The following is a 27,992-nucleotide window of genomic DNA, read 5'->3' on the forward strand; positions in this document are numbered from 1 at the left end:
TAATTGCATGGTACCTTATGTTCTCTCTGTATTATACCATATATTTTATTACTATGTATTTACTATTGTCATATGATTCCCTCTCTCAATGTGAGTTCAAGTGCAACTTCATTTAACTGCCATTAGCTTTCATTACCAGGCCTAAATAGAACGCTTCAATTAGACATTATCTAATTCATTAGCAACATCTGTTCATTGCAAAGTAACAGTACATTTTGCATTTCACAAATTATTTTCAATTAAATGAATGCTATAAATGAATTTGATCAATTTTAAGCTCCTTGTGTCATTCTACACTATGACTCAGTGGATACAGTGGCTTGCGAAAGTATTCACCCGCCTTGCCATTTTTCTTATTTTGTTGTCTTACATCCTGGAATTTAAATGGATTCATAGGGGGGCTGTATCATTGGATTTACACAACATGCCTACCACTTTGAAGATGCAAAATATTTTTTATTGTGAAACCTACAAGAAATAAGACAAAAAAACTGAAAACTTGAGCGTGCATAACTTGACCCCCCCCAAAGTCAATACTTTTTAGAGCCACCTTTTGCAGCAATTACAACTGGAAGTCTCTTGGGGTATGTCTCTATAAGCTTGGCACATCTAGCCACTAGGAGTTTTGCCCGTTCTTCAAGGCAAAACTGCTCCAGGTCCTTCAAGTTGGATGGGTTCTGCTGGTGTACAGCAATAATTAAGTCATACCACAGATTCTCAATTGGATTGAGGTTTGGGCTTTGATTAGGCCATTCCAAGACATTTAAATGTTTCCCCTTAAACCACTTGACTGTTGCTTTAGCAGTATGCTTAGGGTCATTGTCCTGCTGGAAGGTGAACCTCCGTCCCAGTCTCAAATCTCTGGAAGACTGAAACAGGTTTTCTTTAAGAATTTTCCTATATTTAGTTGCATCCATAATTTATTCATATCTGACCAGTTTCCCAGTCCCCACCGATGAAAAACATCCCCACAGCATGATGCTGCCACCACCTTGCTTCCCTGTGTGGATGGTGTTCTTGGGGTGATGAGAGGTGTTGGGTTTGCGCCAGATAAAGCATTTTCCTTGATGGCCAAAAAGCTCAATTTTAGTCTCATCTGACCAGAGTACCTTCTTCCATATGTTTGGGGAGTCTCCCACATGCCTTTTGGCGAACACCAAACATGTTTGCTTATTTTTATCTTTAAGCAATGGCTTTTTTTCTGGCCACTCTTCCGTAAAGCCCAGCTCTGTGGAGTGTATGGCTTAGTGGTCCTATGGACAGATACTCCAATCTCCGCTGTGGAGCTTTGCAGCTCCTTCAGGGTTATCTTTGGTCTCTTTGTTGCCTCTCTGATTAATGCCCTTCTTGCCTGGTCCGTGAGTTTTGGTGGGCGGCCCTCTCTTGGCAGGTTTGTTGTGTTGCCATATTCTTTCAATTTTTTTTATAACAGATTTAATGTTGCTCCGTGGGATGTTCAAAGTTTCAGATTTTTTTGTAACCCAACCCTGATCTATACTTCTCCACAACTTTGTCCCTGACCTGTTTGTAGAGCTCCTTGGTCTTCATGGTGCCACTCGTGTCACGTTCTGACCTTAGTTTTGTTGTTATGTCTTTGTTTTATTATGATCAAGGCGTGATTTAGTTGGGTAGTGTATGTTCCTTTTTCTATGTTATTCTGTTTCTATGTGTTTGGCCTAATATGGTTCTCAATCAGAGGCAGGTGTCAGTCATTGTCTCTGATTGGGAGCCATATTTAGGTAGCCCGTTTGTCATTGTGTGTTGTGGGTGATTGTTCCTGTGTCTGTGTTTTACCATACGGGACTGTTTCGTTTTCGTTCGTTCACTTTGTTGTTTTTTGTTTCAGTGTTCTATTTCTTTTTTTAAATATGGACACTTACCACGCTGCGCATTGGTCCTCCGATCCTTCCTACTACTCCTCCTCAGAAGAGGAGGAAGACGAGCGTTACAACTTGCTTGGTGGTGCCTCTTGCTTAGTGGTGTTGCAGACTCTGGGACCTATATATACTGAGATCATGTTTTATCTAGGCAAGTAAATTAAGAACTAATTCTTACTTACAATGATGGCCAAGGAACAGTGGGTTAACTGCCTTGTTAAGGGGCAGAACAACAGATTTTTACCTTGTCAGCTCGGGGATTTAATCTTGCAACCTTTCGGTTACTAGTCCAACGCTCTAACCACTAGGCTACCTGCCGTGACACTTACATTGCACACAGGTGGACTTTATTTAACTAATTATGTGATTTCTGAAGGTAATTGGTTGCACCAGATCTTATTTAGGGGCTTCATAGCAAAGGGTGTGAATATTTATGCACGCACCACTTTTCCGTTTTTAATTTGTTTTTAATTTTTTTAAACAATATTTTTTCTTCACTTCACCAATTTGGTGTAACGTAATTCCTCCTCCTCTTCAACCGAAAAGGAGGAGTAGTGATTCGACCAAAATGCAGCGGGTTGTGAATACATAATGATTTATTAAACAAGACACAAAACGAACTATACTTGATAAACTACAAAACAAATAAAACGATGTAGACAGACCTGGACACGAACTTACATATAACACGAAGAACGCATAAACAGGAAACAGACTACATACAAACCGAACGAACGAACGATACCGAAACAGTCCCGTGTGGCGTAACATACAGACACTGACACAGACAACCACCCACAAACAAACAGTGTGAAAACACCTACCTTAATATGACTCTCAATTAGAGGAAATGAAAACCACCTGCCTCTAATTGAGAGCCATACCAGGCAACCCATTAAACCAACATAGAAACAGAAAACATAGACTGCCCACCCAAACTCACGCCCTGACCGTCAAACACATACAAAAACAACAGAAAACAGGTCAGGAACGTGACAGAACCCCCCCCTCAAGGTGCGAACTCCGGGCGCACCCCTAAAACTCAAGGGGAGGGTCTGGGTGGGCATCTGTCCGCGGTGGCGGCTCCGGCGGTGGACGAGGACACCACTCCACCACTGTCTTTGTCCCCCTCCTTAGCGTCCTTTGAGTGGCGACCCTCGCCCCCGACCATGGTCCAGGAACCTTCACTAAGGCCCCTCCTACATAGAGGAGACAGCTCAGGACAGAGAGGTAGCTCAGGACAGAGAGGTAGCTCAGGACAGAGAGGTAGCTCAGGACAGAGAGGTAGCTCAGGACAGAGAGGTAGCTCAGGACAGAGAGGTAGCTCCGGACAGAGAGGTAGCTCCGGACAGAGAGGTAGCTCCGGACAGAGAGGTAGCTCCGGACAGAGAGGTAGCTTAGGACAGAGAGACAACTCTGTACTAATGGCAGCTCCGGACTGGGTGGCAGCTCCGGACTGGGTGGCAGCTCCGGACTGGGTGGCAGCTCCGGACTGGGTGGCAGCTCATGACTGGAGGGCAGCTCATGACTGGAGGGCAGCTCATGACTGGAGGGCAGCTCATGACTGGAGGGCAGCTCATGACTGTAGGGCAGCTCATGACTGTAGGGCAGCTCTGGCAGCTCCTGACTGGCTGGCGGTTCTGGCAGCTCCTGACTGGCTGGCGGTTCTGGCAGCTCCTGACTGGCTGGCGGTTCTGGCAGCTCCTGACTGGCTGGCGGCTCTGGCAGCTCCTGACTGGCTGGCGGCTCTGGCAGCTCCTGACTGGCTGGCGGCTCTGGCAGCTCCTGACTGGCTGGCGGCTCTGGCAGCTCCTGACTGGCTGGCGGCTCTGGCAGCTCCTGACTGGCTGGCGGCTCTGGCAGCTCCTGACTGGCTGGCGGCTCTGGCAGCTCCTGACTGGCTGGCGGCTCTAGCGGCTCCTGACTGACGGACGGCTCTAATGGCTCGTGGCAGACGGGCGGCTCTAATGCCTCGTAGCAGACGGATGACTAATGGCGCTGGGCAGACGGATGGCTCAGATGGCGCTGGGCAGACGGATGGCTCAGATGGCGCTGGGCAGACGGATGGCTCAGATGGCGCTGGGCAGACGGATGGCTCAGACGGCGCTGGGCAGACGGATGGCTCAGACGGCGCTGGGCAGACGGATGGCTCAGACGGCGCTGGGCAGGCAGGCAGCTCAGACGGCTCTGGGCAGACGGATGGCTCAGACGGCGCTGGGCAGACGGATGGCTCAGACGGCGCTGGGCAGACGGATGGCTCAGACGGCGCTGGGCAGACGGATGGCTCAGACGGTGCTGGGCAGACGGATGGCTCAGACGGTGCTGGGCAGACGAGCAGTGCAGGCGGCGTTGGGCAGACAGCCGACTCTGCCCTGCTGAGGCGCACAGTAGGCCTGGTGCGTGGTGCCGGAACTGGTGGTACCGGACTGGAGACACGCACCTCAAGGCTAGTGCGGGGAGCAAGAACAGGGCACACTGGACTCTCGATGCGCACTATAGGCCTGGTGCGTGGTACCGGCACTGGTGGTACCGGGCTGAGGTCACGCACCTCATGGCGAGTGCGGGGAGAAGGAACAGTGCGTACAGGGCTCTGAGGACGCACATGAGGCTTGGTGCGTGGTGCCGGAACTGGAGGCACTGGGCTGGAGACACGCACCACAGGGAGAGTGCGTGGAGGAGGAACAGGGCTCTGGAGACGCACTGGAAGCCTGGTGCGTGGTGTAGGCACTGGTGGTACTGAGCTGGGGCGGGAAGGTGGCGCCGGATATACCGGACCGTGTAGGCGTACTGGCTCCCTTGAGCACTGAGCCTGCCCAACCTTACCTGGTTGTATGCTCCCCGTCGCCTGACCAGTGCGGGGAGGTGGAATAACCCGCACCGGGCTATGTAGGCGAACCGGGGACACCATGCGTAAGGCTGGTGCCATGTAAGCCGGCCCAAGGAGACGTACTGGTGGCCAGATATGTAGAGCCGGCTTCATGGCACTTGGCTCAATGCTCACTCTAGCCCGCCTAGTACGGGGAGGTGGAATAACCCGCACCGGGCTATGAACACGTACAGGAGACACCATGCGCTCTACTGCGTAACACGGTGTCTGCCCGTACTCTCGCTCTCCACGGTAAGCCCGGGAAGTTGGCGCAGGTCTCCTACCTGACTTCGCCACACTACCCTTTAGCCCCCCCCCAAGAAATTTTTGGGTTGTACTTGCGGGCTTCCAGCCTTGCTTCCGTGCTGCCTCCTCATATCGTCGCCTCTCCGCTTTAGATGCCTCCAGCTCCGCCTTGGGACGGCGACACTCCTCTGGCTCTGCCCAGGGTCCTTCTCCGTCCAGAATCTCTTCCCATGTCCAATCCTCCTTGACCCACTGCTGCTGTCGTTGCTGTCCGTTAACCCGCTGCTTGATCTGGGTTTGGTGGGTGGTTCTGTAACGGAATTCCTCCTCCTCTTCAACCGAAAAGGAGGAGTAGTGATTCGACCAAAATGCAGCAGGTTGTGAATACATAATGATTTATTAAACAAGACACAAAACGAACTATACTTGATAAACTACAAAACAAATAAAACGATGTAGACAGACCTGGACACGAACTTACATATAACACGAAGAACGCATAAACAGGAAACAGACTACATACAAACCGAACGAACGAACGATACCGAAACAGTCCCGTGTGGCGTAACATACAGACACTGACACAGGAGACAACCACCCACAAACAAACAGTGTGAAAACACCTACCTTAATATGACTCTCAATTAGAGGAAATGAAAACCACCTGCCTCTAATTCAGAGCCATACCAGGCAACCCATTAAACCAACATAGAAACAGAAAACATAGACTGCCCACCCAAACTCACGCCCTGACCGTCAAACACATACAAAAACAACAGAAAACAGGTCAGGAACGTGACATTTGGACTATTTTGTGTATGTCCATTACATGACATCCAAATACAAATCCATTTAAATTACAGGTCGTAATGCTACAAACTAGGAAAAACGCCAAGGGGGATGAATACTTTTGCAAGGCACTGTACGTCTGGCTGGTATGCAATTTAATATATTGTGTTTGAATACATACATAAGTCTATCCTATAGTGGCTAACTGACAGCTGTACAGCAAATATATAATGTTTTTTCACGCACGCACGCACACAAACACGAAAACACACACACACTCACAACCTCTGTGTCACGCACCATTAGTTATACTGTAGGATCGATAGTGCATTTCACAGACATACTGTGGCCAGCCACAATTCTTAGCAAATGAATGAAGGGCTTAAGTGCCGTCCTTGAAGGGTCATTTTCAGTGTGCTCATTTTCAACTCCAAGTGCTTTTGGTGTGAGTGTGTGCATGTGTGTGCGTGTGTGTGTGTGCGTATGTGTGCGTGCGTGCCTGTGCGTTTGTGTGCATGTGGGTACGTGCATGTGTGTGCGTGTTTGTGACAACATTCTCCACAGTTCTATTTGACAGGAAGTGACATCAGGGCGATAAATACTCGGAACTCTCTCACTCATTAAAGCTGTCAGCGGAGAATTCCCTCTGTCACGCCATGTTATGAATCAGGTTACTCTGGACTGGACTGTGTGTATGTGTGTGTGTGAGAGAGAGCTCTGGGATTGACTGGCCTGGCTGCGTCTGTATCCAGCCCTCTGAATCACACCCAGAGGTAAAAAAAAACCTTGCTGGGTTCCCATGGTTTCTGACAGGCATCCCTGGGGTGGGGGCTGACTGAGCCGACTGGAGTCTGTGACGACCCAGGGTTCTCCCGACCCCTCCTGTCTCAGCCTCCAGTATTTATGCTGCAATAGTTTATGTGTCGGGGGGCTGAGGTCAGACTGTTATATCTCCTGTCTTATCAAATGTCCTGTGTGAATTTAAGTATTCTCTCTCTAATTCTCTCTCTTTTTCTCTCTCGTTCTTTCTCTCTCTCTCTCTCTCTCTCTCTCTCTCTTTCTCTCTTTCTCTCAGAGGACCTGAGCCCTAGGACCATGCCTCAGGACTACCTGGCCTGATGACTCCTTGCTGTCCCCAGTCCACCTGTGCTGCTGCTCCAGTTTCAACTGTTCTGCCTGCGACTATGGAACCCTGACCTGTTCACCGGACGTGCTACCTTGCTGTTTTCAACTCTCTAGAGCCAGCAAGTGCGGTAGAGATACTCTGAATGATCGGCTATGAAAAGCCAACTGACATTTACTCCTGAGGTGCTGACCTGTTGCACCCTCGACAACCACTGTGATTATTATTATCTGACCCTGCTGGTCATCGATGAACATTTGAACATCTTGGCCATGTTCTGTTATAATCACCACCCGGCACAGCCAGAAGAGGACTGGCCACCCCTCATAGCCTGGTTCCTCTCTAGGTTTCTTCCTAGGTTCCGGCCATTCTAGGGAGTTTTTCCTAGCCACCATGCTTCTACACCTGCATTGCTTGCTATTTGGGGTTTAAGACTGGGTTTCTGTACAGCACTTTGTGACATCAGCTAATTTAAGAAGGGCTTTATAAATACATTTGATTGACTGATTGATTTGATTGAATGCATTAAACACCATCTGTGAAAAGCAGCAGCCATTCAACTGACCTATGCCTCTGACTGCGTGTGTGTGTGTGCGCGTTTGAGAGAGCGAGTGACAGAGACTGAGACCGTGCATGAGAGACTAAATGTGAGAAACAGAGAAAGGGGAAGACTGTTTGAGGTATAGTCTGTCAGAGAGAGTGTGTTTGCTTGCAACAGCTGGTCAGACTTTAACAATAACATTCAACAACATTCTGCCCAAACTATTGTGGGCCAACATGAAAAGTGATTACATGTTACACACACCCGCACACACACACACACGACAGCGTCTACTTGACGTACAGCTCATTTTAAATCTGAAAGTGTGCTCCATCTCAGCTGTCTTTGGACAGCTCCCGACTCGATGAAAAGTGCTTTTTATTGAGCTCTCTGGGTAGGTCCTGAGTACAGGTCTCGGTATAATGCTCATTCCTTCAACGATAATCACGAATCTGAACATCACCCCTGGTGAGACAAAACCGCGACTCGTCAGTAAAGAGCACTTTTTGCCAGTCCTGTCTGGTCCAGCGACGGTGGGTTTGTGCCCATAGGCGACGTTGTTGCCGGTGATGTCTGACCTGCCTTACAACAGTCCTACAAGCCCTCAGTCAAGCCTCTCTCAGCCTATTGCGGACAGTCTGAGCACTGATGAAAGGATTGTGTGTTCCTGGTGTAACAACGGGCAGTTGTTGTTGCCATCCTGTACCTGTCCCGCAGGTGTGATGTTCGGATGTACCGATCCTGTGCAGGTGTTGTTACACGTGGTCTGCTACTGCGAGGACGATCAGCTGTCTGTCCTGTCTCCCTGTAGCGCTGTCTTAGGCGTTTCACAGTACGGACATTGCAATTTATTGCCCTTGCCACATCTGCAGTCCTCCAGCCTCCTTGCAGCATGCCTAAGGCATGCTCACGCAGATGAGCAGGGACCCTGGGCATGTTTTTAGAGAAGAAAGTAGAAAGGCCTCTTTAGTGTCCTAAGTTTTCATAACTGACCTTAATTGCCTACCGTCTGTAAGCTGTTAGTGTCTTAACGACCGTTCCACAGGTGCATGTTCATTAAAAACTTCTTGTCAATAGGGGGGCGCCATTTCGACTTTGTAAAAATTCGTTCCCAAATTAAACTGCCTCGTACTCAATTCTTGCTCGTACAATATGCATATTATTATTACTATTGGATATAAAACACTGTCTAGTTTCTAAAACCGTTTGAATTATTTCTCTGAGTGAAACAGAACTCATTCTGCAGCACACTTCCTGTCAAGGAGTGAGATTTCTGAAATCGAGGTCTCTGTTCTAGGGTCAGTTTATAAATTCCCATGTAAGCTATGGGGCTACATGCACTGCATACGCCTTCCTCTAGATGTCAGTAAGCGGTGAGAATTTGAATGGAGTGGATTGCACCATCTGGGCACTATAAAAGCTCATGGAACGGAAGGTCCGACCTTTTCAACGGGGCGCCTGACGCAGGAGGGACATCACAATGGCGTCCTGAAAAGCTTTCGTTTTAGCAGTTCTATATCTCCGGCTCTGATTTAATTTGATTTTTGTCTTAAAAACTTCATAAGGTAGTTAATTTAAACCGACTTATAGCAGTTTATATCAGTTTATTGCGATTTTCTGGAATTTCTTTGTCACGCGCTATCGCTAGTTGGACACCTCTCCGGCACATGGCTAGCGTTAGCTGCTATTTCTACAGGAGAAGAGGACATCTTTCAACCAAAAGACGATTGTTCTGGAGAAAGGACACCTTGCCCAAGATTCTGATGGAAGCTCGTCAAATAGTAAGAAGTCTTTATGCTGTTAATTCGTATTTATGTTGACAAATGTTAAACAATAATTCCGCCATGAATTTCGGTGCGGTCTCGCTTTAGCGCACGCTGTATGCGCAGTAACGTTAATTTTAAAAATCTAACACAGCGGTTGCATTAAGAACTAATGTATCTTTCATTTGCTGTCCAACCTGTATTTTTTTGTCAAGTTTATGAATAGTTATCGATTAGATTAGGTGCCTCTCCAAGATGGCGCTGGACAGATTGCTTGAAGTTTGGCCACTACTCACATTGTATAACCACGATTTGTGCCGCTACATATGCACATTTTCGAACAAACCCTATATGCATTGTGTAATATGATGTTACAGGACTGTCATCTGAAGAAGTTTATGAAGGTTAGTCAAAAATTATATATCTTTTGCTTGCTTGTTACGATCGCTAACCTTTGCTGCTGGTAAATGGTGTTGTGTTTCTGGCTATTGTGGTAAGCTAATATAATGCTATATTGTGTTTTCGCTGTAAAACACTTAAAAAATCTGAAACATTGGCTGGATTCACAAGATGTTTGTCTTTCATTTGCTGTACGCTGTGTATTTTTCAGAAATGTTTTATGATGAGTATTTAGGTAATTCACGTTGCTCTCTGTAGTTATTCTAGTCGCTTTGGTGAGAGTTGTGATGGTGGCTGCAATGGTAAACTATGATTTATACCTGAAATATGCAAATTTTTCTAACAAAACATATGCTATACAATAAATATGTTATCAGACTGTCATCTGATGAAGTTGTTTCTTGGTTAGTGGCTATTTATATCTTTATTTGGTCGAATTTGTGATAGCTACTGATGCAGTAAAAAAATGGTGGAGTAAAAAAAGTGGTGTCTTTTGCTAACGTGGTTAGCTAATAGATTTACATATTGTGTCTTCCCTGTAAAACATTTTAAAAATCAGAAATGATGGCTGGATTCACAAGATGTGTATCTTTCATCTGGTGTCTTGGACTTGTGATTTAATGATATTTAGATGCTAGTATTTACTTGTGACGCTATGCTAGGCTATGCTAGTCAGCTTTTTTACTGATGGGGGTGCTCCCGGATCCGGGATTGGGAGGAATTAGAGGGTAATTGTTTACGGTTCATTGAACAAGCATGGGAAATAGTGTTTAAACCCTTTACAATGAAGATCAATTAAGATTTTTACGAATTATCATTGAAAGACAGGGTCCTGAAAAAGGGACGTTTCTTTTTTTTGCTGAGTTTAGAAGTGTTTGTGCTGGGTATGAACATTGAATCAGTGTTGAATCTGATACAGTTTCTGTCCTACCAGTCAGGACCAGATAGTTGTGTTTGAAAGGGGCTGTGCGTCATTGTGTGTGTGTGTGTGTGTGTGTGTGTGTGTGTGTGTGTGTGTGTGTGTGTGTGTGTGTGTGTGTGTGTGTGTGTGTGTGTGTGTGTGTGTGTGTGTGTGTGTGTGTGTGTGTGTGTGTGTGTGTGTGTGTGTGTGTGTGTGCGTGAGTGTATTTGTGTGTGTTTGTGTGTGCGTGTATACATGCATGTTTGTGTGTGTGAGTGTGTTTGTTTGTTTGTTTGTTTGTGCGTGCATGCGTACATGCATGTTTGTGTGTGTGAGTGTGTATGTGGATTGTTTGTATGTAGTTGAGGTTGACAGTGAAAGGAACACCTCTAGAGCAGCAGAGGAATGGGGGGAGAAAGAGAGGACGGGAAGAAGGGAAGAAGAAAGGGAAGGAGCGATATTGTACTCTGTGTGTACTGTGTGCCGTACCACATATAGTAATGGGTATTGCTACTGTATTAGGGTGTTTGTGTGTTTTGATTAATTACATTCTGTGTACCTATAAATACAACAATAAACACCCATTTAACTTCTTATGGCTGCAGGGGCAGTATTGAGTAGCTTGGATGAAAGGTGCCCAGAGGTGCCCATAGTAAACTGCCTGCTCCTCAGTCCCAGATGCTAATATATGCATATTATTAGTATTGGATAGAAAACACTCCGAAGTTTCTAAAACTGTTTGAATGATGTCTGTGAGTATAACATAACTCATATTGCAGGCAAAAACCTGAAAAGAAATCCAAACAGGAAGTGGGAAATCTGAGGTTGGTCGATTTTCAACCCAGCCCCTATTGAATACACAGTGGGATATGGATATGTTTGCACTTCCTACGGCTTCCACTAGATGTCAACAGTCTGTAGAACCTTGTCTAATGCCTCTACTGTGAAGTGGGGCCGAAGGAGACAGGAATTAGTCAGGTCTACCATGACCTGACCATGTGCGTTCACATGAGAGGGAGCTCTGTTCCATCGCACATCTGAAGTTAATGGTATTTTCCGGTTGGAACGTTATTCAAGATTTATGTTAAAAACATTCTAAAGATTGATTCAATACATCGTTTGACATGTTTCTACTGACTGTTACAGAACTTTTTGACATTTCGTCTGCTTTTAGTGAACGCACTTCATGACTTTGGATTTGTGTTACCAAACACGCTAATAAAAATAGCTATTTGGACATAAATGATGGACATTACCGAACAAAACAAACATTTCTTGTGGAAGTGGGAGTCCTGGGAGTGCATTCCGACGAAGATCAGTAAAGGTAAATGAAGATTTAGAATACTATTTATGAGTTTTGTTGACTGCACAATTTGGCGGGTAACTGTATGGCTTCCTTTTGTGGCTGAACGCTGTTCTCAGATTATTGAATATTGTGCTTTTGCCGTCAAGCTTTTTGAAATTTGACACAGCGGTTGCATTAAGAACAAGTGTATCTTTAATTCTATGTAAAACATGTATCTTTCATCAAAGTTCATGATGAGTATTTATGTTATTTGACGTGGCTCTCTGCAATTTCCCCGGATATTTTGGAGGCATTTCTGAACATGGCGTCAATGTAAACTGAGGTTTTTGGATATAAATATAAACTTTATCGAACAAAACATATATGTATTGTGTAACATGAAGTCCTATGAGGGTCATCTGATGAAGATCATCAAAGGTTAGTGATAAATTTTATCTCTATTTCTGCTTTTTGTGACTCCTGTCTTTGGCTGGAAAAATGGCTGTGTTTTTCTGTGATTTTGCGGTGACCTAACATAATCATTTGTGGTGCTTTCGCTGTAAAGTCTATTTGAAATCGGACACTTTGGTGGGATTAACAACAAGATTACCTTAAAAATGGTTTAAGATACATGTATGTTTGAGGAATTTTAATTATGAGATTTCTGTTGTTTGAATTTGGCGCCCTGCACTTTCACTGGCTGTTGTCATATCATCCCGTTAACGGGATTGCAGCCATAAGAAGCTTTAAATTGATAGATACATTAGTATCAACATAAACACAAGACAGTAATTACTATTACGCCTTACACGGAACCCAAACCGGCTGCGCGCGTGCGCCATCGTGCGCTATCGTGCATAAATGTATTTTGCCCCCCCACACCAAACGCGATCACGACACGCAGGCTAAAATATAAAAACAAACTCTGAACCAATGACATTAATTTGGGGACAGGTCGAAAAGCATTAAACATGTATGGCAATTTACCTATCTAGCTTGCACGCTTCACACCGCGTGGCCGCCGCCACTCTAACCTGGTGGTCCCAGCGCGCACGACCCACGTGGAGTTCCAGGTCTCCGGCAGCCTCTGGAACTGCCGATCTGCGGCCAACAAGGCAGAGTTCATCTCAGCCTATGCTTCCCTCCAGTCCCTCGACTTCTTGGCACTGACGGAAACATGGATTACCACAGATAACACTGCTACTCCTACTGCTCTCTCCTCGTCTGCCCACGTGTTCTCGCACACCCCGAGAGCTTCTGGTCAGCGGGGTGGTGGCACTGGGATCCTCATCTCTCCCAAGTGGACATTCTCTCTTTCTCCCCTGACCCATCTGTCTATCGCCTCCTTTGAATTCCATGCTGTCACAGTTACCAGCCCTTTCAAGCTTAACATCCTTATCATTTATCGCCCCCCAGGTTCCCTTGGAGAGTTCATCAATGAGCTTGACGCCTTGATAAGTTCCTTTCCTGAGGATGGCTCACCTCTCACAGTTCTGGGTGACTTTAACCTCCCCATGTCTACCTTTGACTCATTCCTCTCTGCCTCCTTCTTTCCACTCCTCTCCTCTTTTGACCTCACCCTCTCACCTTCCCCCCCTACTCACAAGGCAGGCAATACGCTTGACCTCATCTTTACTAGATGCTGTTCTTCCACTAATCTCATTGCAACTCCCCTCCAAGTCTCCGACCACTACCTTGTATCCTTTTCCCTCTCGCTCTCATCCAACACTTCCCACACTGCCCCTACTCGGATGGTATCGCGCCGTCCCAACCTTCGCTCTCTCTCCCCCGCTACTCTCTCCTCTTCCATCCTATCATCTCTTCCCTCTGCTCAAACCTTCTCCAACCTATCTCCTGATTCTGCCTCCTCAACCCTCCTCTCCTCCCTTTCTGCATCCTTTAACTCTCTATGTCCCCTATCCTCCAGGCCGGCTCGGTCCTCCCCTCCTGCTCCGTGGCTCGACGACTCATTGCGAGCTCACAGAACAGGGCTCCGGGCAGCCGAGCGGAAATGGAGGAAAACTCGCCTCCCTGCGGACCTGGCATCCTTTCACTCCCTCCTCTCTACATTCTCCTCTTCTGTCTCTGCTGCTAAAGCCACTTTCTACCACTCTAAATTCCAAGCATCTGCCTCTAACCCTAGGAAGCTCTTTGCCACCTTCTCCTCCCTCCTGAATCCTCCTCCCCCTCCCCCCCTCCTCCTCCCTCTCTGCGGATGACTTCGTCAACCATTTTGAAAAGAAGGTCGACGACATCCGATCCTCGTTTGCTAAGTCAAACGACACCGCTGGTTCTGCTCACACTGCCCTACCCTGTGCTTTGACCTCTTTCTCCCCTCTCTCTCCAGATGAAATCTCGCGTCTTGTGACGGCCGGCCGCCCAACAACCTGCCCGCTTGACCCTATCCCCTCCTCTCTTCTCCAGGCCATTTCCGGAGACCTTCTCCCTTACCTCACCTCGCTCATCAACTCATCCTTGACCGCTGGCTACGTCCCTTCCGCCTTCAAGAGAGCGAGAGTTGCACCCCTGCTGAAAAAACCTACACTCGATCCCTCCGATGTCAACAACTACAGACCAGTATCCCTTCTTTCTTTTCTCTCCAAAACTCTTGAACGTGCCGTCCTTGGCCAGCTCTCCTGCTATCTCTCTCAGAATGACCTTCTTGATCCAAATCAGTCAGGTTTCAAGACTAGTCATTCAACTGAGACTGCTCTTCTCTGTGTCACGGAGGCGCTCCGCACTGCTAAAGCTAACTCTCTCTCCTCTGCTCTCATCCTTCTAGACCTATCGGCTGCCTTTGATACAGTGAACCATCAGATCCTCCTCTCCACCCTCTCCGAGTTGGGCATCTCCGGCGCGGCCCACGCTTGGATTGCGTCCTACCTGACAGGTCGCTCCTACCAGGTGGCGTGGCGAGAATCTGTCTCCGCACCACGTGCTCTCACCACTGGTGTCCCCCAGGGCTCTGTTCTAGGCCCTCTCCTATTCTCGCTATACACCAAGTCACTTGGCTCTGTCATATCCTCACATGGTCTCTCCTATCATTGCTATGCAGACGACACACAATTAATCTTCTCCTTTCCCCCTTCTGATAACCAGGTGGCGAATCGCATCTCTGCATGTCTGGCAGACATATCAGTGTGGATGACGGATCACCACCTCAAGCTGAACCTCGGCAAGACGGAGCTGCTCTTCCTCCCGGGGAAGGACTGCCCGTTCCATGATCTCGCCATCACGGTTGACAACTCCATTGTGTCCTCCTCCCAGAGTGCTAAGAACCTTGGCGTGATCCTGGACAACACGCTGTCGTTCTCAACTAACATCAAGGCGGTGACCCGTTCCTGTAGGTTCATGCTCTACAACATTCGCAGAGTACGACCCTGCCTCACACAGGAAGCGGCGCAGGTCCTAATCCAGGCACTTGTCATCTCCCGTCTGGACTACTGCAACTCGCTGTTGGCTGGGCTCCCTGCCTGTGCCATTAAACCCCTACAACTCATCCAGAACGCCGCAGCCCGTCTGGTGTTCAACCTTCCCAAGTTCTCTCACGTCACCCCGCTCCTCCGCTCTCTCCACTGGCTTCCAGTTGAAGCTCGCATCCGCTACAAGACCATGGTGCTTGCCTACGGAGCTGTGAGGGGAACGGCACCTCCGTACCTTCAGGCTCTGATCAGGCCCTACACCCAAACAAGGGCACTGCGTTCATCCACCTCTGGCCTGCTCGCCTCCCTACCTCTGAGGAAGTACAGCTCCCGCTCAGCCCAGTCAAAACTGTTCGCTGCTCTGGCACCCCAATGGTGGAACAAACTCCCCCACGACGCCAGGTCAGCGGAGTCAATCACCACCTTCCGGAAACACCTGAAACACCACCTCTTTAAGGAATACCTAGGATAGGATAAAGTAATCCTTCTAACCCCCCCCCCCCCTTAAAAGAGTTAGATGCACTATTGTAAAGTGGTTGTTCCACTGGATATCATAAGGTGAATGCACCAACTTGTAAGTCGCTCTGGATAAGAGCGTCTGCTAAATGACTTAAATGTAAAATGTAAATGCTAGATAACGTTAATTTGTCCTATTTAGCTAGCTTGCTGTTGCTAGCTAATTTGTCCTGGGATATAAACATTGAGTTGTTATTTTACCTGAAATGCACAAAGACCTCTACTCCGACAATTAATCCACACATAAAACAGCCAACCGAATCGTTTCTAGTCATCTCTCCTCCTTCCAGGCTTTTTCATCTTTGAACTTATATGGTGATCGCATCTAAACTTTCATTGTATTACCACGACAACCGGCAACAAAGTTTGTCTTTCATTCACCCACGTGGGTACAACCAATGAGGAGATGGCACGTGGGTACCTGCTTCTATAAACCAATGAGGAGATGACTTTCAGCGCGATCTGCGTCAGAAAAAGGAACGACTTCTATTTTAGCCCTTGGCGTCGCAGACGCTCGTTGGTGCGCACGAGCAGTGTGGGTGCAATAATTGAATAACATGGATTTCGAAATGTATTTTACGACGCTCGCACACGCGACGTGTCTGGTCTGGTCAGTATGTTAGCACTTGTCCATGTCAAGACCTCTACAAGAGCGCTAACAATCAAATTTCCCCCTCTTATTCCTAAAGCAGATATTTCAGTTTAGCCCTCGTATCCCATGGCAGATATTTCAGTTTACCCCTCGTATCCCACAGCAGATATTTCAGTTTACCCCTCTTATCCCACAGCAGATATTTCAGTTTACCCCTCGTATCCCACAGCAGATATTTCAGTTTACTCCTCGTATCCCACAGCAGATATTTCAGTTTACCCCTCGTATCCCACAGCAGATATTTCAGTTTACCCCTCGTATCTCATAGCAGATACAGCAGCGCTGTCAGTGTGTGTAGAGCTGAGTGATTGGAGCTGACTGGATGATATAGTTTCCCCTTTTCACCCTCTCACATTTACGATTCTCTGTCACGCCGTGCTGCGCCCAATACAGCTTTATGTGGAAAGGGAATGAAACCAAAAGGTTCACGAGAGTCTGATACGAGTTCTGCTACAGTTATGGCTGCTCTTAAAACCAATGTAACAGGCTCTAATTGATGAGGTCTGGCTTGTACACATACATTTACCCCTTGCTGATTGGATGACTGTATACTACCTCTGCCAGGTAGTAAGGAGTGAGGTTGAGTGGAATCGTGAATAATATTCCCCTAAAGGAGGATGGCGAGAGACTTAAGGTATGAAAATACAGGGAAACAAGACTGGTGTGCAAACAGAGAAGCACGTTTGGGAGGTGAAAAGGGGAGATAAGTTGGTAAGCAAAAGGCGCAGGGGACGATTGACTTGACTGCTGAGAGTCTCACAGCGAGGTTGGTTGGCAGTAGTTGGATGGGATGGATCAGGGACAGAGGCATTCCCTCACCCTCCTGTTTCCTTTACATTGTTGAAGTTAGATTTTTCCCTTCATCCACTAATCCTTTATCACTTAACCAGTGAATGGAGACGTGTTGAACTAACTGCACTCTTCTTTTCAAAGGACTAAAAACAAAAGAGTGAAGAGGGACGTGAAGGAACATGCGGTGCCAAAGGGGAGTGTAGTGAAGCAGAGTAAGGTGGAGAGGTGTGTAACAACTGTAAATGTAATAACACCAGTAAATGTTATCACTTTTCCAAATGTAATACATTTTTTATTTTTTATTTAAGAAATTTGGTAAATGTAATAACGTGTTATGCTAAATGCAAAAGTTATTACATTAATCCTTGGTTATTACATTAACTGGTGAGTAACAACTTATTTATGAATAATATAATATTCAACCAATCATGAAATAACATGCCAAAGCTGTATGTACTATTTCCCTCAATGTAATGCACATACCAGCATCCACTGCCAATTACAACAATGCAAATAGTCCGGGTAGCCATTTGATTACCTGTTCAGGAGTCTTATTGCTTGGGGGTAAAAACTGTTGAGAAGCCTTTTTGTCCTAGACTTGGCACTCCGGTACCGCTTGCCATGCGGTAGTAGAGAGAACAGTGTATGACTGGGGTGGATGGGGTCTTTGACAATTTTTAGGGCCTTCCTCTGACACCGCCTGGTGTAGAGGTTCTGGATGGCAGTAGGCTTAGACCCAGTGATGTACTGGGCCATACGCACTACCTTTTGTAGTGCCTTGCGGTCAGAGGCTGAGCAATTGCTGCACCAGGCAGTGATGCAACCAGTCAGGATGCTCTCGATGTTGCAGCTGTAGAACCTTTTGAGGATCTCAGGACCCATGTCAAATCTTTTTAGTTTCCTGAGGGGGAATAGGCTTTGTCGTGCCCTCTTCACGACTGTCTTGGTGTGTTTGGACCATTCTAGTTTGTTGTTGATGTGGACACCAAGGAACTTGAAGCTCTCAACTTGCTCCACTCCAGCCCCGTTGATGAGAATGAGGGCGTGCTCAGTCCTCCTTTTCCTGTAGTCCACAATCATCTCCTTAGTCTTGGTTACGTTGAGGGATAGGTTGTTATTCTAGCACCACACGGCCAGGTCTCTGACCTTCTCCCTATAGGATGTTTCGACATTGTCGGTGATCAGGCCTACCACTGTTGTGTCGTCTGCAAACTTAATGATTGTGTTGGAGTCGTGCCTGGCCATGCAGTCGTGGATGAACAGGGAGTACAGGAGGGGACTGAGCACGCACCCCTGGGGAGCTCCAGTGTTGAGGATCAGCATGGCAGATGTGTTGCTACCTACCCTCACCACCTGGGTGTGACCCGTCAGGAAGTCCAGGATCCAGTTGCAGAAGGAGGTGTTCAGTCCCAGGATCCTTAGCTTAGTGATGAGCTTTGAGGGTAATATGGTGTTGAACGCTGTGCTGTAGTCAATTAATAGTACTCTCACATAAGTGCTACTTTTGTCCAGGTGGGAAAGGGCAGTGTGGAGTGCAATAGAGATTGCATCATCTGTGGATCTGTTTTGGCGGTATGCAAATTGGATTCGGTCTAGGGTTTCTGGGATTATGGTGTTGATGTGAGCCATTACCAATATTTCAAAGCACTTCATGACCAAGGACGTGAGTGCTACGGGTCTGTAGTCATTTAGGCAGGTTGCCTTTGTGTCCTTGGGCACAGGGACTATGGTGGTCTACTTGAAACATGTTGGTTTTACAGACTGGGACATGTTGAAAATGTCAGTGAAGACACCTGCCAGTTGGTCAGCACATGCCCGGAGCACACGTCCTGGAAATCCGTCTGGCCCCGCAGCCTTGTGTATGTTGACCTGTTTAAAGGTCTTACTCATGTCAGCTACGGAGAGCGTGATCACACAGTCATCCAGAACAACTGATGCTCTCATGCATGCCTCAGTGTTGCTTGCCTCGAAGCGAGCACAGAAGTGATTTAGCTCGTCTGGTAGGCTCGTGTCACTGGGCAGCTTGCGACTGTGCTTCCCTTTGTAGTCTGTAATAGTTTGCAAGCCCTGCCACATAAGACGAGCGTCGGAGCCGGTGTCGTATGATTCAATCTTAGCCCTGTATTGACGCTTTGCCTGTTTGATGGTTCGTCGCAGGGCATAGCAGGATTTCTTGTAAGCTTCCGGGTTAGAGTCCCGCACCTTGAAAGCGGCAGCTCTACCCTTTAGCTCAGTGCGAATGTTGCCTATAATCCATGGCTTCTGGTTGGAGTATGTACGTACAGTCACTGTCGGGATGACGTCCTCGATGCACTTATTGATAAAGCCAGTGACTGATGTGGTGTACTCCTCAATGCCATCGGAAGAATCCCGGAACATGTTCCAGTCTGTGATAGCAAAACAGTCCTGTAGTTTAGCATCTGCATCATCTGACCACTTTTTTATAGACTGAGTCACCGGTGCTTCCTGCTTTAATTTTTGCTTGTAAGCAGGAATCAGGAGGATAGAGTTTTGGTCGGATTTACCAAATGGAGGGCGAAGGAGAGCTCTGTGTGTGGAGTACAGGTGAACTAGACAGTTTTTCCCTCTGGTTGCACATTTAACATGTTGACGGAAATTTTATAGAACTGATTTAAGTTTCCCAGCATTAAAGTCTCCGGCCACAAGGAGTGCCGCCTCTGGGTGAGTGGTTTCCTGTTTGCTTATTTCCTCATACAGCTGTCTGAGTGCGTTCTTAGTGCCAGCATCTGTCTGTGGTGGTAAATAAACAGCCACGAAAAGTATAGCTGAAAACTCTCTAGGCAAGTAGTGTGGCCTGCAATTTATCACAATATACTCTACTTCAGGCAGCAAAATCTAGAGACTTCCTCAGATTTCGTGCACCAGCTGTTGACTACAAATATGCACAGACCCCCTCCCCCCTCGTCTTACCGGAGAGTGCTGTTCTATCTTGCCGGTGCAGCGTATATCCCGCTAGCTGAATATCCATGTCGTCGTTCAGCCAGGATTCCGTGAAACATAGGATATTACAGTTTTTGATGTCCCGTTGGTAGGATATTCGTGATCGTACCTCGTCTAGTTTATTATCCAATGATTGCACGTTGGCGAGTAGTATTGACCGTAACGGCAGCTTTCCCACTCGCCTTTCCGGGTCCTGACCAGGCATCCGGCTCTATGTCCTCTGTACCTGCGTCGCCTCCTCATGCAAATAATGGGGATGATGGCACTGTCGGGTGTTTGGAGAATGTCTTGTGCTTCTTGCTTGTTGAAGAAAAAAATCTTCATCTAAACCGAGGTGAGTGATCGCTGTCCTGATATCCATAAGCTCTTTTTTGCCATAAGATACGGTTGCAGAAACATTATGTACAAAATAAGTTACGAATAACGTGAAAAAAAATACATAATAGCACAATTGGTTGGGCGCCCGTAAAACTGCTGCCATTTCTTCCGGCGCCATTTTGCGACTTCATGTCCTACTTCCCTTATTTTGATGGGCATGGAATAGTCCTAAAAGTGCAAAACCCATCAATCTGGCACTCCAGGCAGGCTCAAGCAAACGGTCAAAGTATTTAAACCATTTCAAATCTGGATGGCAGATCTGGTTGACACCAGGGCAAATGGTGTCAAATGTACATGTTGAGAAAACTTGCCTGAAACCTGAAGACTTGCATTAGCTCCACAAACTAACACCTTGGTTTCAGCTCAGCAGAGGATATCAAAGTCTTGTGCTGTGCAGAACTAACCCAGTCAGTAGCACCAGCATCGATCAAGCTCAATCCAACCAGATATTTCTACTATAATACTGTAATGAAAACATTACTTTTGTTGTGAAGATTACATATGACTGATGTTTTATGTGGTATGAAAGATACTGCAACATTCATAAAGGGTTCTTGAATAATTTCATAAAGGTGTTATCAATGCATATGTACAATGGTTGCTCCACTAAAAGTTTTGCGATTACGCTGCGGGACTTTGTGGTTTAGGTAATTTGTGGTTTAGTACGGTACCCTGCGTCACCACTTCATTGCTCCAGACCAGCGCAAGGGGGAGTTAGAGCACTGATTATGCTTTTGGGTCCTACTGTGTCTCTAACTGACAATGAATGGGCAACATAAACCAAAATAGAAACTGATAATTGTGCACGAATATTCGAAACATACAGCTCAACAACAACATCATACCAGTCATCCAAAAGATTCCCATTCAGAGCTCAAGGGCATGTTGACCGATCTACCACCAGGCCAAAAGATGTGAACCTGAACCCTCCAAGATCCCCCCACAGTTCCCCAATAGCTGTCCCTCAACCATTCGAGACCCCTCCCACAGTCCCCCCAGGAAGAAATGTTTTAAACACAATTAATTCCATTCCCCACCCCCAAGAACCCCCCAATGCACCAACAACCAAAATAATGAACTAAAGAGAAAAAAGGAAAAGACAACAAAGAAGAAGAAGAAAACAACAAACAACAATGCAAAAAAGAATAATACATTTAAAACAAAGGCCATCAAGGACAACTAAAATCATAGCAGCAATGCCAACTGTATATGTTTGTGCGCATGTCTGGCACTATTACATGCATGTGTGTGTTCTTGTTTATTTGAATGAGAGTGTGTGTACAAACACCTGCACGGAATCAGCCTCAGGCAAACCGGCATTAGTTGTAAAAACACTGCCACTTAGTGTCATTCAAATTTTTTACTTTTTATTAAGTTTTTAAAAAACGTTATCTCCCACACAGTAACTCCACTCCCACTTGTCTACAATTCCACATACCAACCCTCAGCTTCCCTCAGCCCATCCCATCTATCTCTGCTGGCCACCCACTTCGGGTTTCTACGCAACACATATCTTTCAACTATGCTGTGATGTTTAACCTACAATTTCAATCTATCTAATCGCGAGTTGAAGATAAATACTTTTACTAAGAGTATTAGTATATTAGTAATTGACTGACCAGGTCTCTCCAGATCTCCTAGTAGTACTATTTCTGGGGTCAATTTTAGATCAATGCTATGCATTTTCAGACATTCCTGAACCTGAGACCAGAAACAGGCTACCTGAGGGAAATACCAAAATAAATGGTCTTTTGATCCTGTATCCTCATAGCAAAATCTGCAGAGCTTCGATGATTTTATGCCCCAAATATTCAACATTTTGTTGGTGGCAAGAATTCTATATAATAATTTTAGCTGAAAAGCACGAAGTCTTGAATCTTGCGTTGTTTTATATATCAACTCATACACCCTGTACCATGGATTCAGTACATCAAAACTCTCTTCCATACTATTTTGCAATCTGTATGACACAGTTGTCAACATCCTGGTCCTCAGATGAAACTGGTATACTTTCCTATTTATGCTATTTATATTCCTCCGCCAGTTTTGATCCTATATATTGGGCAGACAGACCAGTTCCCTACCTCCTCCCGCTGCCACCTGCCTCCTCCATTTTTGGGGTAATGCTGTAATCATTTGGTTGTACTCTTGGATTGAGCAGACCTTTCCGAACAATTCTGATAACTCCATGAAGGACATAACTCTACCATTCCAATTTACAATATAATTTAAGAACAAAATACCCTTTTCAAACATCTTTCCCATAAATACAGGTATTTTATCAACCAGCACATTTGAGTTCAGCCATAATATTTCTTGTAATATTTGTTATATCTTTTCTGGACTTAATATAAAACTTGAGTCATCGGCATACATGGACACCTTTGTTTTTAAGCCTTGGATTTCTAATCCTCTAATGTTGTTAATGGATTTGATTTTAATAGCTAACATTTCGATGGCCATAGCGAATAGATATGGTGACTGCGGACACCCTTGTTTAACTCTTCTTGACAATTCAAAACTCTCTGAGAAGTAGCCATTATTTACTATTTTACACCTGGGGTTGCTGTACATTTGTTTTGCCCATTTTATAAGATAATTACCGAAATTGAAAAAATCCAGGCATTTATAAATAAAATCCAGTCTTACTTTATCAAATGCCTTTCAAAATCCGCTATAAATACCATTCCTGGCTTCTTATATGTTTCATAATGTTCTATTATTTTGAGTTGTTGTCGTATATTATCTCCAATGTATTGTCCATGTAAAAAACCTGTCTGATCAGGATGAACAATACCTGGTTAAACCCTTTAAATTCTGAGTGCTATGCATTTTGCTAGTATTTTTGCATCACAACATTGAAGTGTAAGGGGCCTCCAGTTTTTTAGATAGACTGGGTCTTTATATTTGCCATCTGGGTCTTGTTTTAATAATAGAGAAATCAGACCTTCCTGCTGAGTACATGACAGACTACCATTTTTATAGGAGTAGTTAAAACAATCTAACAATGGTGCTTTTAGTATATCAAAAAAGACTTGATAAACCTCTACCGGTATGCCATCAAGCCTTGGGGTTTTTCCAGACTGAAAGGATTTAACAGCCTCAAAAAGTTATTCCTCTGTAATTTGGCCATCGCACTGATCTTTCTGTACATTTGTTAATGTTCCATTTTTTATATTATTTGGAATGAATTCCTTACCATAATCTTCATTCAATGGGAAAGGATGAGACAGAAAAGAGAACATTTGCCTAAAATAATTAGCTTCCTCTTTTAAAATATAATTTCGGAATATCATAGATGATTATTTTTGTTAGTATTCCTGTATTGGAGATTCAGGAAGAATTTTGTGCATTTTTCTCCATATTCCAACCAGTTTGCTTTATTTTTGTAATAGATTACATTAGATCTTGAATAAGTTCCTCAAGTTATTTTTGTTTTTCCTCTAACTTATTTTGTATCTCTGTAGTATCGTCTTTATTGCTATCTACCTGTACCATTAGTTCATGGATTTCCCTTGTTAGTCTTGTCTCTTTAGCCAGAAACTGCTTTTTTATTATTGATGAATATTGAATTGAATGACCCCTGAATGTACATTTAAAGGTATCCCAAACAATAAGGGGATTTGCTGAACCTATATTATACTGGAAAAATTATGTTGTAAATTCTTTTGTCTTATTTAAAAATAAGTTGTCCTCCAGTAAACTTTGATAACATTTCCAATATCCCTGTCCACGTGGAAAATCTATAAGAGTTATGTTAATGCCAAATAGATGATGATCCGATCGCATTCTGTCTCCTATTAAATATTTTTTAACCTTTGATGCAAGAGAGAAAGAGACAAGAAAGTAGTCAAGACGACTTGCTTGATTAAGTCTCCTCCATGTATATCTCACTAGGTCATGGTTTTATAAATTCATTAAAAATCCTACAATGTGATTTTCTGGATTTTCTTTTCTCATTTTGTCTGTCATAGTTGAAGTGTACCTATGATGAAAATTACAGGCCTCTCTCATCTTTTTAAGTGGGAGAACTTGCACAATGGGTGGCTGACTAAATTATTTTTTTGCCCCACTGTACCTGGAATTTGATTTGGTGAAATGGTGAATATAGACAATAAACATAATATACAGACAGAATAGGAATTTACGAATAGGAATTTACAAGGAATTTACGAATCTGCACACTATAAACAGCAAAAACAGAATACATGCACATTCATAAATTTGTTGAGATGAAAGTTCAACAGCAGTAACCCATCAAACATGGGACGTCCTAAAAGGCATTTGGTGGCGTTCTCATTATGTCCCTTAAGGGTTTCGCTGTGACGTTATTGCTCTGTTGTTCTGAGAACGTTCTAAGAACGTTGCGTGATGTTTCCAAGGGAACATTCTCTCGGAGACCTTTGTCTAGTTTTCTGTATGTTCCCAGGACATCACAGAGGGACATGTCAGGACCTTTTTAGAGCGTTCTTTGGAATTCCATTGTACTAGTTCTTAGGACGTCAAGTGATGTTCCCAAGGGAACGTTCTCTAGGTGACCTTTGTCTAATCCCCTATAAGTTTCCAGGACATCACTGAGGACCATGGCAGGACCTTTTTATGACCTTTTCAGGACGTTAATTTTAGTAGTGCTTAGGACGTTGCGTGATTGTCCCAAGGGAAAGGTCTCTGGGTGACCTATTTCAAAAATGTTTGGTCCCGGGGCGTCCCCGAATGTTTTTAGAACGTTCTTGGGGGGTTGTGTCATGATCCCCTGGAGGTATTGTCTACTTCCCGGTTTGTCCCGGGGATGTTACCAGGTACGTTTTTAGGAAGTTCTTGGGACATTGTGTTATGGTCCCCTGGAGGTTTTGCGTAGTTCTCGATTTGTCCCAGAGAAAGTTTTTAGGATGTTCTTGGGATGTTGTGTGATGGTCCCCTGGAGCTTTTGTCTAGTTCCCAGTTGGTCCCGGGTCTTCCCCGAGGATGTTTTTAGGATGTTCTTGCGATGTTGTGTCATGGTGCTCTGAAGCTACACTGGACATTCTTGGAGGAATGTGTCATGTGATTGTCCTAGGTGTCCCAACCCGTTATAAGTAAAGTAATGAAATGGTATGGTATGGGTGTTAGGTTAGTGGTAAGCTGTTCAGCTAAAACAGTGTAAAAATATTTAATCAATGACAGTACGATTACACTTGACATGATAACTTCAGTACTGACTTTTCAATATGACCCCAACAATGGGATTTAAACTCACAACCTCTGGATTTGGGGAATGCTGATCTTTCTGCTGTGCCACAAAGTCTGTAGAATTTCAGATGTCCCTTACATATACATTACTTATAATACATCTCTGTACTTAGCAAAAGTGTGCCATTAAGCTATCAGGTAATCTGACTATTCTCTCATTGATTTCATTTACTTATTTCAGAAATTTCAGTTTGGGTTTTTAGTAAAGTTGTCTAATGTTAGTGGGGCATATTATTTTGTTTTAAACTGACTCGATAAATACAATAGTTTTTCTTGAGTGTATTTTTAACAGAGTGTATTTTTAACAGTTACTTTGAAGTGTAAAGTGTAGGAATAGGATTACATGTGAAATCAATCAATGATACCGACATGGTGGCATAGAAGGAAGATTGCAGTGAACCAAGAGGTTGTAAGTTTAAATCCCAGGTGAGAACATGTATGTAAAAAAAAATATATATATATTACTGTATGAATAAGCATACGTGTGTGTCAAATATGTAAGTTGAAACACTATGTTAAAAGCACTATGTGTGTGTGTGTGTGTGTGTGTGTGTGTGTGTGTGTGTGTGTGTGTGTGTGTGTGTGTGTGTGTGTGTGTGTGTGTGTGTGTGTGTGTGTGACTAGCATTGCCAAAAGACAAAGAGCTTTAAACCTCTTGAAGCTAGGGGGCAGAATTTTTATGTTTGGAAAAATAACGTTCCCAATGTAAGCTGCCTATTTCTCAGGTCCAGATGCTAGAATATGCATATAATTGACAGAGTAGGATAGAAAACACTCTTAAGTTTCCAAAACTGTCAAAATATTGTCTGTGAGTATAACAGAACTGATTTTGCAGGTGAAAACCTGAGGAAATCCAACCCGGAAGTGACTCTTATTTTGAAAAATCACTGTTCCATTGCCTGCCTTTCGTCCATTTAAAGGGATATCAACCAGATTCATTTTCATATGGCTTCCTCAGGGTGTGAACAGTCTTTAGACATAGTTTCAAGCTTTTATTCTGAAAAATGAGCCAGAGTTATCAAATCGCGTCAGTGGATAGCTGAATGTCCTTCCATTAGTTCATGTGCGCGAAAGTTGTAGCTCGACGTTTTCTTTATCTCTGTTATTGAATAGTTTACCGTCCGGTTGAAATATTATCGATTACTTATGTTAAAAACAACCTGAGGATTGATTATTAAAAACGTTTGACATGTTTCTACAAACTTTACGGATACTATTTGGAATTTTCGTCAACCCTTGATGACCTGCCTAAAGGCTGTGGAATACTGAACATAACGCACCAAACAAATGGAGGTTTTTTTATATAAAAATAATCTTTATCGAGCAAAAGGAACATTTATTGTGTAACTGGGAGTCTTGTGAGTGCTAACATCCGAAGATCATTAAAGGTAAGCGTTTAATTTTATTGATTTTCTGACTTTCTTGACCAATCTACATTGCTGCTAGGTGTTCGTAATGTTTGTCTAGGGATCAATAAACTCACACAAACACTTGGATTGCTTTCGCTGTAAGGCATATTTTCAAAATATGACACGACAGGTGGATTAACAACAAACTAAGCTGTGTTTTGCTATATTGCACTTGTGATTTCATGAATATAAATTTCTTTAGCAGTTTTTTTTAAATTTGGCGCTCTGCAATTCAGCGGTTGTTGATGAAAATGATCCCGCTAAAGGGATCCGTGCTTCAAGAAGTTTTAATGGATCACCAGACAAAACCTCCAGAAGACCATGAAACAACGTCCCAAAATCATCCTCGGGACAAATCGGGAACTAGACAAAACCTCCAGGAGACCATGATACAATGTCCCAAAATCGTCCTCGAGACAAACCGGAAACTAGACAAAACCTCCAGGAGACCATGATACAATGTCCCAAAATCGTCCTCGGGACAAACCGGAAACAAGACAAAACCTCCAGGAGACCATAACACAACGTCGCAAAATTGTCCTCGGGACAAACTGGGAACTAGACAAAACCTCCAGGAGACCATAACACAACGTCCCAAAATCGTCCTCGGGACAAACTGGGAAATAGACAAAACCTCCAGGGGACCATGACACAACATCCTGGCGACTTTAGGTGACTTTTGTGACCTCCTAATGATTCATTATTGTTTGCAGGGAAATATTGCAGATGACATGTTTAATACCAGGGCCTACAGATTCATTCGGGTATTTTTCTATCTCTCTATGTGTGTGTGTGTGTGTGTGTGTGTGTGTGTGTGTGTGTGTGTGTGTGTGTGTGTGTGTG

The 27,992-nt window shown here is 44.7% G+C and overlaps 1 protein-coding gene across 1 annotated transcript in view; it reads right to left on the bottom strand.

Moving 5' to 3' along the window:
• The window catches only part of LOC120024835 (spondin-1-like), a 159,994-nt gene that overhangs the window by 122,816 nt on the left and 9,186 nt on the right, over positions 1–27,992 (bottom strand). The gene's annotated exons all lie outside the window — the stretch shown is intronic.

This window comes from Salvelinus namaycush, chromosome 30 (genome assembly GCF_016432855.1).
Source record: "Salvelinus namaycush isolate Seneca chromosome 30, SaNama_1.0, whole genome shotgun sequence".
NCBI lineage: Eukaryota > Metazoa > Chordata > Actinopteri > Salmoniformes > Salmonidae > Salvelinus > Salvelinus namaycush.